The sequence below is a fragment of the Cupressus sempervirens genome, chromosome 5 (assembly GCF_028749045.1).
Source record: "Cupressus sempervirens isolate cs-2001-9-10 chromosome 5, ASM2874904v1, whole genome shotgun sequence".
In the NCBI taxonomy this organism is placed as follows: Eukaryota; Viridiplantae; Streptophyta; class Pinopsida; order Cupressales; family Cupressaceae; genus Cupressus; species Cupressus sempervirens.
In genome coordinates, this window is record NC_143122.1 from 716141790 (window position 1) to 716154315 (window position 12526).

Below are 12526 nucleotides of genomic sequence, written 5' to 3' on the forward strand. Positions count from 1 at the left end.
ATTAGAGCAAGTTGAGGACTTGGGAAGTGGTGTATGTTTGTAGTTACTAGAGAGTCAGTGGATGAGTCAAGCATGGTGACTAATGTAGAACTAGCTAAGGAAGTTGATAAGAAGAAGGAGAAAAATAGACTCCTTGAAGTAGCCTTGGAAGAGGTGAAGATAAATATGGAAGAAGTTGTTGATGCAACTAAAATGAAGGAAGAAGAAGACAATGAGAAGGGTAATGAGGTAGCAGAAGATGATTTTGTACCTAAACCAAACCCTATCTTGAATGTAGAACCTTTCTTCAAAGCTATTAAAGCCCTAGAAGGGAAATCTTTGGAAGGTATGCCACTATTTAGTGGAAAGATGGATATAGATGCAATGATGGATTGGTTGGATGGTATGGAGAATCATTCTAAGTGTAAAGGGGTATTAGAGGCACAACAGGTCAAACTAGCTTAGTCAAGACTTAGAGGCTTGACTTCGACATGGTGGAAGTATGTAGAGGATAAGAGGACCAACAAACTAGAATGCCATGGTTACCAAGTTGAAGTAGAACTTCCTACCAAAACACTTTGAAATCCAACTTCATAAAAGAAGATAAGGACTAAAACAAAAATATTTAAATGCGGCCTCTTATATAGAGGAGTTTTAGAGGTTATGCCTTAGATTCAACAAGAAAGAAGAGGATTTAATATAGGTAGATAGGTATTTGGCTGGTTTGAAGTGAAACATCCAAGAGGAACTTAGTTTATGGGCACCTACCACTCTTCAAAGGTGCCATCAGCTAACCCTACAGAAAGAAAGAAATTAGAGAGAACAAAGAGGAGGATACAAAGGCAGAGGTAGTGAGCAGAGGAATCAAGGTGAAAACAAGTTGACAGAGCAAGCCATTGAAAGCACTCCTAGAGGGGGTTATAGCAAAGGGAAAGGTAACCAAGGAGGCTCTAATAGGGGTAGAGGATTAGGTAGAAGTAACCCATACATTTCTAGTATGAAATGTTACATCTATAGTCAATTAGGCCACCCTGTATATAGATGCCTTGATAAGCCCTCTTCTTCTAACCATGACAAGAGGATAACATATGTTCAAGAGGAAAACTATAGAAAGGACTTTGAATTGGACCACATAGAGTTAGAGAAGGGTGAAAATCCTATGTTTAGGAGGGTACTAATCAAGAAACTAGCTCATGATGAACCTAAGCATGGGAGGTCACTATTTAGGAATAGATGTAAGATCTAATGGAAGGTATGAAAAATGGTAGTAGACTCTAGATCTACTAATAATATAATATCAAGGGAGGTAGTAGAAAAGTTTAAACTAACTAAGGTGCCACATGTGAATCCCTACAAAGTGACTTGGCTCAATAAAGCTGGATAGAACTTATAATTGTGAATGAAAAGAAATGGGTGGATTTTTCTATAACAAGGTATAAGGATAGAATGTTGTATGACACCCTACCCATGGATGCTTGCCATCTACTATCAGGAAGACCTTGGAAATTTAATAGAGAAGTAGTATATGATGGAAGGACAAATTCCATGTCATTTAACAAGAGAGGTAGGACACTAAAAATCCAATCTTTATTGGAGGGAGAAGAGCCACAATCTATGGTGCCTAGTGTTTTGTTATGTAGTAGAAAGGAATATGTCCATGATCTCAAGGATGAGGAAGGTTAGGGTTATGTAGTAGTATTGAAGTCTGAAGGATAGGAGAATCTAGTCAAAAATCCATTACCAAAGGAGGTATGAGAAATGCTTGAGAAATAAAAAGACATAGTAAGTGGGTAAAAGAACAAACTTGTGTCACCCTTTGTGATATCTAGATGTGTTACATTTGAAATGCTTATGGTCGTACGAGTTATAACCAAACATGTTTCTATTGTACATACATGGTAGGTTTCCTTGTCAACATAGCTTGTATCGTTATGACAAAAACCCTTTCAGCGAAAAGGGTTTTGGCCATAATCGAGACACTTTATATAAATGCAAAAATCACTTTTGACTATTTTCGGCTATCATTTTAACTGCTAGTGGTTTAATAGGCCAACAAGGTTACTACCAAAATTGTTGCAGTTGAAACCATTTTGGCTATAAGGGTTTCGCAACATCCTAAGTGGCAGCCACACAAGCAAAAATAAGAACTTCTATAAACATCTCACTTTGAAGGCCAATTTGACCTACTAAAATTAAGGCATTTTAAAAACAAAAAATATACTTCTATAGGTCACAGAGTCAGGATTATGATTGTATAATTTTATTATTATTTTGATTATGGTTAATATGTTATAATTTGAAAATATTACAAGTAGGTATTTTAAGATTCAGGAAGATGTCTATTCAAAAATAGAAAAAAAATAGTAAAACATGTTAAAAATTTATTATTTTTTAATGCTACACTAGAGGAGAGATTCTTCTTCAAGAATATGTAATTTAAATATATATATATATATATATATATATATATATATATATATATATATATATATATTTGATGGAAAAAGTTTGACAAGAGAAAAAAAAATGTCAATTTCTGATAACTTTGACTTTGATCAATTATAACTTGAAAAATATTATCCAAATTTCAATTTTTCTTTTTTGGTGCACTGGGTATAAATTTCATCTCTAACATATTTCATAATCAAACCAAAATATGATCAATTACATATATTTGTTTGATAGGAAAAAAACTCTATATTTTTCAGCATTTTTAAAAAATTAAAAAATAGACTTTAAAAAATTAAAAATAAATAAAATTTGCACTCAATTAAAAAATAAAATTTATAGACATAAAATTCATCCAATTTTACACAATTCATTAGTTTACATCATCTTCAAATTGTAAACAAAAGTGCCACTTTTATGTCATTAATGTTGAAGAGTTTAAACTCAGATATCACTTTCCTTTATAAAAGGTGATACAGGTTTGTGCTTTTACCTAAGTGATTGGACTCCTACTACCCTACTTGCTAGAAGAGTCATAAGCCACCAAATAGACTTTGTTCCTAGTGCATCCCTACTCAAAAAAGTAACATACAAGCTCACTCCAAACCAAAACTTGGAAGTGGCAAGACAAGTGCAAGAATTGATGGACCAAGGTCTAATTCTAAAGAGCATAAGCCAATGTGCAGTCCCCATTTTGCTAGCATCAAAGAAAGGAGGGAAATAGAGATTATGTATGGAAAAAAGAGCCATAAATAGGATCACAATAAGGTATAGTTTCCCATACCTAGATTTAAATATCTCATGGATTACCCTGGAGGAGAAATGTACTTCACCAAACTGGACTTGAAGAATGGATACCACCAAATTCAAATTAAGAAGTGAGATGAATGGAAGATAACATTCAAACCATAGATGAGTTATATTAATGGCTAGTGATGTCATTTGGTCTCTCTAATGCTCCTAGAACATTCATGAGGCTCATGAAAGAAGTGTTAAAGATTTCACAAGGAGATTTGTGGTGGTGTAGGTATAGATGATATACTCATTTCTAGGAAAACAAAGTAGGAACACATCAAGCAATAGGAGGTAGTATTGTAGAGAATTCATAAGGAAAAGCTTGCTATCAACATTGAGAAGTGTGACTTCTTCAAGAATGAGCTTTTGTACTTAGTATTTATGGTGTCTAAAGTAACCTTAAAGATGGATCAACATAAGGTTGTTGCAATCCTAAACTATCCATCAACTACTACATCATTGAGGTAAGGAGTTTTCATGGCCTTACTCAATTTTATAGGAAGTTTATTAGAAAATTTAGTTGCATATGTGCACCTTTGCTAGAGACCAAAAAGGGTGGGGTCAAGTCCAAGTTTAGGTGGACCTTAGAAGATGAAAAGTCATTTGAAATGCTGAAGAAGTAAGTAGCTACCCAACTTGTTTTAAAACTAGCTAGTTTTGAAAAAAAATCTTCATCCTAGAGTATAATGTAGTTGGCCTGGTAGTAAGGGGAGTGTTGAATAAAGAAGGTAGATGAGTAACCTTCTTTAGTGAAAATTTCAATGAAGCTAAAAATAAATATTATTCCTACGACCTTGAAATTTATGCCTTAGTTCATTTCCTTAGGATGTGGAGGTACTATCTATTGCCCAAGGAATTTTTTGTATTTACTAGTAATCAAGCATTAGGTAACATCATCACTCAAGAAAGGTTGATTAATAGGAACTTGAAGTGGATGGATTACTTGTAGGAATTTCATTTCACAATCAAGAAAAAGAAGGGGAAGTTGAACAAGGTAATAGATGTCTTGAGAAGGAGGTTGTTATCTATCCAAAAGTTTTAGCTACATAGCATTGGGATAGAGTTCTCTAAGAGTCTCTATAAGGAAGATAAAGAATTTGCAGATGCATACAAGGTATGTTCTAATTTTGAGAACCACTTTCATAGCTAATTTTCTTAATTCACCTTACAAAATAGATTTCTCTTTAAGGGTAGTCAGTTGTGTGTACCAAGTGGATCCATAAGAGAGAACCTAATATAGAAGGAACACAATGGGAGTCTAAGTGGCTAGTTTTGTGTAAGAAAGGCTCTAGACTTGGTCCAAAGGTTCTAATATCAGCCTAAATTAGTCAGAGATGTAACTAGTTATGTGGAAAAATGCATGGTATATATGAAAGTTAAAGGAGGGCTAAGTAATGTAGGTCTCTATCAACCATTACTAGTTTGAAATAGGCCATGGGACTGTGTGAGCATGGATTTCATAGTTGGTCTAACCAAGATAAAATAGGACTATCATAGTATCTATGTAGTTGTTGATAGGTTTAGAAAAATGGGGCACTTCATTCCATGCAAAACTAACAATGATTCTTGGCACATTGCACATTTTTTCTTTAAAGTGGTTGTGAGGATTCATGGCCTTCCATTAAGCATAGTTTTAGATCAGGATGTGAAATTCATAAGTCACTTTTGGAAGACTTTATGGAGAAGACTTGGCACAAACTTGTTGTTTATATTAGCATACCATCCTCAAATTTATGGTCAGACTGAGGTTGTAAATAGGGTGCTAGGTAATCTCTTGAGGTGCCTAACTAAGGAGTATGCAAAAACATGGGATATGGTTAACTCTCAAGAAGAGTATGCATATAATGATAGAAAAAATAGGACCACAAGAAGAAGCCCATTTGAAATTGTCTATGGCGTGCATCCTGGAGGTGTGCACAAGTTCAAAGGTCTTGGAGGCATGGAATATAGGAGTGGGCATGTTGATGTTTTTTCTCAAAAATGAAGGAAATAGAAGAATAAGTGAAGAAGTCCATCCAAGATAATACTCAAAAGCTAAAAACCAAGGTAGATGAAAGGAGAAAGGACATCCAATTTTCCATTAGAGATTATGTCACGGTCCACTTAAACAAGACAAGATTATAGAAAGGTGTACCTACCAAGTTGTAGATGAAAAAGGTAGGACCTTGCAAGATCATAGAAAAATATGGGGCAAATGAATACAAGGTTGATCTTTACCATCAAATCTGGGCATATCTTCCTTTTTTAATGTGCAAGACTTGGTTTAGTTCAAAGATCCATGGGCTACTAATGCTCACAACAGTCAAGGACTTCAGGATGATTTGGAACCTACAATATTTTGTTCCACTAACAAGTTAGAAGTTGATAAGGTATTAGACCCTAGAGTCAAGAAAGCCACTTGGAACATGGTGTACATGGAGCACCTTATAAAGTGGAGAAATGAACTAGACTTAGGAGCCACATGGATTGTTGTAGAAGACTTTAAGAAGCTAGGCATCATCACAAACCCCTTGTCTATAGGAGTGACATAGCTTTTTCTCTACAAGGGAGTATGGTGTAGGTGAGCCAGGTGGGCTTATGAGAAATCTACATCTCCTAGGGTATTTTAGAGTAGTGATGCTAGCCACACCACTAGGTGAATAAGAGACCTAATCTAGTCCTCAATTAAGGTTTGTTAAAATGGGTAAGTTGTTGGAAATCTTCAAGACTATGCTAAGTTACTGAGAGGGGAGGGGTATATTAGTAACTTTTATAACTTCAACAATTTCAACTCTTAATCCAACAATCCAATTAGAATTTAATCCGTCGCATATAATCTGATCTAATTACATGCATAAGAAACTAAGAAAAATAAAGCATTCATAACACTAAGACATAAATATTTGGTGACCTAGAAACTTTCCAAATAGAAAGTGAAATTGAGGTGGGCATGATACCCATAAACTTTAGTACTATAGCATAAACTTAGCTTGTTAGAGCTTACATTGATCACTTATAGTGATCTACCTGATTAGGAGCAATAAGGACTACTAGGTCCACCTTGTGAAAGGATTTACAAACATACAATTAAGTATGCACTCAATAAAGAGATTTACAAAAGACTGTTAGGTTTACCTTGTTAAAGGATTTGACTGATCCACCTATTAGGATGAAATAGTAGATGATCTTTGATTTGCAACTTGGTTTGTTGAATAAGATTCTTTAAGTACAAATCACCTTGCTGTGATAGATATGACTTTGCTACTCCTTATACCACTATAGCCTTTGTAATTCACTCCTGCTCTTCTCTAATTATATTCACATAAATTTCATTCGCATTCACACTCCTTACTTATTTGGATATATGATACAATTCACTACATATATATACCAATCCAATTATACAAATTACAAAGTTGGCCACTATACAAGTTAACACAAATATTACAAAGTTGGCCCACATGAAGACTGTCAAGTTTTGAAGACTGATTGGGTGAAGTTTTGATACTTGGCATCCATTGTTAATGCTTGACATCATCATGCTCTTGGTATACATAGAAGCTCAATCCATACTGACCACTTCCAAGTAGTCTTGAACTCGGTCTACACTAGTGACTCAGTAGATATTATGAAACTCGTCATATAAACTGTCTCTTGATTTATATTGTATGACTTGGTAAATAGTATCACTTTGAGCTTGGTATAAATTGAGTTACTTGGTTAACACTGAGAAGCTTGGTTAACACTACACTCATATCACATACACTACAAACTTGTTAAACACTGCACAACTTAGCTTGCACTAGTAAACTTGGCATATACTAAGATGGACGATTTATATTGCTAATCTTTACTGTAACTGTACTACTTAGTAACTAGTAGAATTTTTCCAAAGGACTCAATAGCAATTGTAGAACTTGGTGACAACTAAAATTCTTGGCAAACACTGATAGCTGTACAATAAGTTTGGTAGCTATATATAATTCGAATAAGTGTGGACCACTAATATAAAACTTTATTGATATGTCAACAATCTCCACCTTTGGCATTGGTGACAAAAACACTTATTAGCCAAAACTAAATTCAAAAAGTGTCCTAAATACCTTTCATCCATCACCTTATGATACTAGCTTGGTAGAGTATATTGTTTTTGAGATTTTTCAAAATTTATTTTTTAAGGTACATATTTATACATGGTAAGGTTCTTTCATAAAGTATACTATACATCTTCTTAATATATACAACATATCTTACTATACATATCTTACTCCCCCATTGATTTTTTCAACTTATTACATTTTCTCTCCCATAACATATGTCTTTCTCCATACATATATCTTTCTCCTCCTTTTTGAAATTAATGCCATAAATATACTTTAGTTATTTACACAATAGCACCAAAATGAGATAAAAAAAATTGAATGTATCTTGAGAATGATTTCCAAGGTTTTATCCCAATTGCCTTGTAGGACCTTACATGTGTGAAGTGCAATTTGGAATTTTGTTGATAATTCTATCATATGGCCTAGAATGGAGAAGTTATTATCATGGATGAGATATTTTGAATGTAAAAAATGTTTCTATAGTGTATCCATGTTGGGAAGAATCATATTTTGTATATCTATCAATGTGGATCTCATCCTTGCTTCTACTCTAAGCAATTCTACTTGCATATTTGACAAAAATCTTATCTTCTTGAAATGTGTAGAGCTTGAACTAGGTCAAGTTGCAGCTACTGAGCACTATCCTTTAGATCTTCATCTATTTTGGACAATTTGTCCTTTATTTCCTTAGTAAACTTAGAAACATCACATAGCTTTCCAAAAAGTGATGACACATTTGTACAAGATGCTTCTAAACTACCCAAAATTGTAGAAAGTTCTACTTGATTTATAGCTATTTGTTGAGAAATGTGCTCTAGCACTTTATTATCAAACTATTTTTCTAATTTTTGCACTAGTTTTTCTTGTCCATCAGTATCTTCATTAAATTTATGGACTGCATCTACTAGCTAAAACAAAATTGGTTGAGAAGAATCAACTTTAATACCTATGGCCTCTTCCAAAATGTTCTTTGCATCTTCAATAATTTTGAATTCCTTATCTCTCTCCTCTCTTAGTCTTTTCTATTTAGCCTTCTTCTAGAGGAGTTCACCAAATGACTACATTTGGTCTGGAGTAAGCTTGGAAATTTCCCAATTTGGGATTACAATTTCTTCATCTAAATCAATTTCTTCCTTTGGCTATTTTCCTTTACTCATAAAATTTTGTGCTCGATTAAACCTTGGCCTCAACTATCCTTACACTTATTCCTTTTGTACCTAAAAAAAAACTAGTAGTAGACATGCTAAGACTAGCTAAAAAAATTGATATTGTGCTTATTGAAGGAATATTTATAGAAATACTTGAAGAATCTAAAATTGATGTACTCAAAACTAGTGTGCTCAAAACTAAAGTAGCCAACTCAGTTGATGAAGCAAGAGTTTGTAGCTTGGTAGATGAAGTGGAGGTCACTTTTGTTGATGATGTGCTAAGCTGAGTAGGAGCATGGAGTGATTGGACATTTGGATTGGTACTAGTGGTCACCATAAAACTTGTTGGGGTTGTCTCTGTGCTTGATGTTGTCACTAGTTTGCTTGGAGAGTGAGGAAGTTAGGAAATAACTATTGTGGCTATCTTAACTAGATTAGTTTCCTAATCATCTTGGTTTACTTCATCAGTGGCCTCTTGTCCTTGATCCTCTACATCTTCTTTGTTTTCAAAATGAGTTACTTCTTCAATATTTTCCTCTTCATCTTTCTCCTTATCCTCTCCATAAACATCATCATCATCTTTAAGATCAATTGGAAAATCACTTGGTTTGTGTAGTAGATAGATATTCTTCCAAGTGTTTATTACATTCTTTACAACATGTTCAATATCCTTCATCAAAATCATATAGGTATTAAATTTCAGAGTCAATTTTTCTTCATTTTTCTTCAGTGACTCTTTTACCTCTACATCTAATATGCTCGATAATAGTTGGCTCAAGGTTTTCCCATATATGCCTTTCATAGTTTTCATAGAAAATTCCCATTTTGGCTTCATATTTTCCAACAACTCATTAGGAATTTGAGAAACAAGCTAGTTTGGTGAGTATTTCCATTTTCTCATGTTATCCATCACCGGGTCTTCAATCTGCTCCTGCTACTTTGCTTTCTTGATTTCATACTTCAATGTTTTAAATTTTTTTATTCTGGCTCCTACTTCAAGATCTTTTAATCTATCTTGGAATGTGGGTGGAGGTTTTCTGAATACAATGCCTCCTCCTTCCTTTTTAGATTTCTTCCTTTAAGATCTTCTTGTGAATACTACAGTGGATGGCTTTTGTGGCTTGGTAAGAATCACCTTGCCTTTCTTACTTAATGGTTCTTCTTCCTTGGATTCTACCTCCTCCTCTACTTCCACATCTTCTCCTTCCTCATCTTCACCTTTTCCCTTAGAAAAAGTGTAGAACTGGTTTTCAATTTTGTAGTTCTCTTCTTACCTTTGTTTACCACTTGAGGGAGCTTTATTTCAAGTTCAATCAGAGCTTTTTCTTCATCATATGTACCAAAATATGTTTCCTTAGGATCAACTAGCTAATTCACAAGAGGTTAATTGACATCTTTAGTTTCATCAATATTAACCTCAGAACAAAGAGGTTTTACCCACACAATTCTAGGCTTAACTACTTGAATGTACACTTTGTCACAATCCACCATGAAACATAGATCATCCTTATAATCTTCGACTAGTTTCTTGGGGATTTAGAACCTATTGTTCATTTCCTCTTTGAATACATCAACATAATTATCCATAATACTATTATAGTTTTTACCCATTTCAGCAGTAATGTCATTTATCTTATATAACAAAGGCACATCTTTTCTCCAAACAAAAGTGCCTTTTGAAGGAAAGAACTTTTAAACATAAAAGAATAGACAAGTTGATAAGAAACCAAACTTACACAGGTTATTTTTTGATGCCCTTATGCTTTCCATATTTTTGTTGAATTGTTTCAACAATAGCTTGGCAAGGTCAAAAGATAAATTGTTCTTTACCACCTTGTATGCCAAGTCCACAACTTCACATAACACATTGTTCAACCTACTAGAACTACATATCTTATCCACAATGATATGAATACCAAACTTCAATTCCATATTTGAAACACTACTAATTTGCATTTCTTTGTCGTCCCATTCTACTTGGGTTTTCTTTTCAAGTTCTGCTCAACCTAGGGTTTTTGTCATTTTGGCTTTGGCTAGAATTGGGAGACTAGTGATTTGATGAATCATCTTCCTTGTGATCAATTCTTTTTGTTCCAACCACAACTATCCATTATGCACTAACCTAAGGATAAACCTAATCCATTTAACTTGATTTCATAGCGCATGTGAGGGATGGGAGTTAACCCTTTGGTTTCTAGGTGTTGGTCCTTAAGTTTCAAAACTCCATTTACACATAGTTGGCCTAAGGCATCATCTATTTCCAAAGTACTAATATCTTGAATAACACATTTGAAATGAGTGCAAATATCATTGATTAGAAGTACCTTTGAAGGTATTTGAGATTGTACTCCACTTGGATCTAGGGTTTCGGTGATTGTAGGAGTGAGCTTGAAATATAGTGCCTTCCATTACACTCCATGAAGCAACATGTCAAATTCATGCTTAACCTTGCTACTACTAGATGCCATCTTTACTTGGTAGGGTTTGAGAGAATTCAAAAAAATTCATTGGAAATTCCCTCAAATCGCTTGGAAGCTCTAAAGATCACACTTTCACAATAGCACTCAAAATTTCAAGGTAAGAAATGACTTAGATTTCATGCCTTTTGTTAAATTTTTTCCATAAATGCTTTAGTACAAAAGGTGGATTGACTGACATCATGTTGACAAATTGTCATCCACTATGATTGCATTAAATACTTGGCAATGTCTTTATGAGTTGGTAACCATATGCATCTTTATTAGTCCCAACCTTGCTTGGTAGAGTCTATGACCCAACCTTACTCGGTAGAGAAGATAAGCAGGTAGACACTTGTACTCAAAGATCCCTTTGTATCCTAAATATAGATTTGGATCTTTTTGCTCTTTCAATCTAGAACTATTTTGGATGTCTTCTTTGATGACCTTGTTGGCTCCTGATTTAACAGTTTTGAAAAGAACCAAGAAACTAGACAAATGCATCGAAGGCTAGCAACTTCCTATGATGAATGCACCTAACTGTAGTCTTGGGCCAACTATAAGGCATAACTCCTTCTTCACTTCAGGTTTTGCAAGACCTAGGTGGGTTAACCTCATATTCAATCGATATGGTACCAATGCAAAAACATATTCTTGAATCTATTTATTGTAGATTACAACCCTTATATCTCCTAATAACTCATGTAATAACATAGATCTATAGTAGCAAATTGTAAATCCCATGATATTCACAAGTTGAGTGAGGGCATCACATTTAGGTTCTTCAACATGAAAGGAAAATAACATCTGATTAATAATGTTGAATTCAACAAACCCTCAGATATGTAGTAGTAAGACTTAATGATCCTGTACCTGACCAGTGCCTAAACCATTGGGCAATTCCATAATTAAAAACATACATATGGATATCTGAAACATATATCTATCTTTTGATATTTGATCTATTTATTTAACTTGTAAATAGACATCTATGCTCAATCTAAATCTCATTCTTACATGATATCCTTCTCAATAAAATTGCAACCCTATTGATTCCCTAAAGAATTTACATAACTCCTTGAGTCATAAGCAATAATAAAACAACATACAACCTTAAGGGACTGCAACTATGACCTAAGCTCTTTGTTTAAAGATCATAAAACATTGAAAATTCACTGTGACTGGAGACAAAAATTAGAATGAAACTAATGAAATTCTTGCTCCTTTGTATTCATTTGCTTGAAATAATACATTCATATGCATGTAATCAAAACATGAAAACACCTAACACATTGGAACTTGCTTGATTATCCTTCCTATTATTGTTCATACAAGAGAGAATATGTTGAAAAATGGTTTCACAGTCATGGGAACACATCAAGACTGGAAAAAAAACTTTGGTATCACAGTAGTGTGCAAATTTTATCCAAAAGACCAGAACAGTTACAATGAGAAAGAAAGAGAAAGATATAGGAAGAAGTGAATTCCCAAATTTGTTATGCAACTAACATCCGTCCACTTGAAATTCAATCTCTTGCAACTGAATCACCTCTCTCTTCTTTCTACCATTGATCTAATTTTTGTTTTCATCATTACTTTGTAACTGATTTGCAAATAT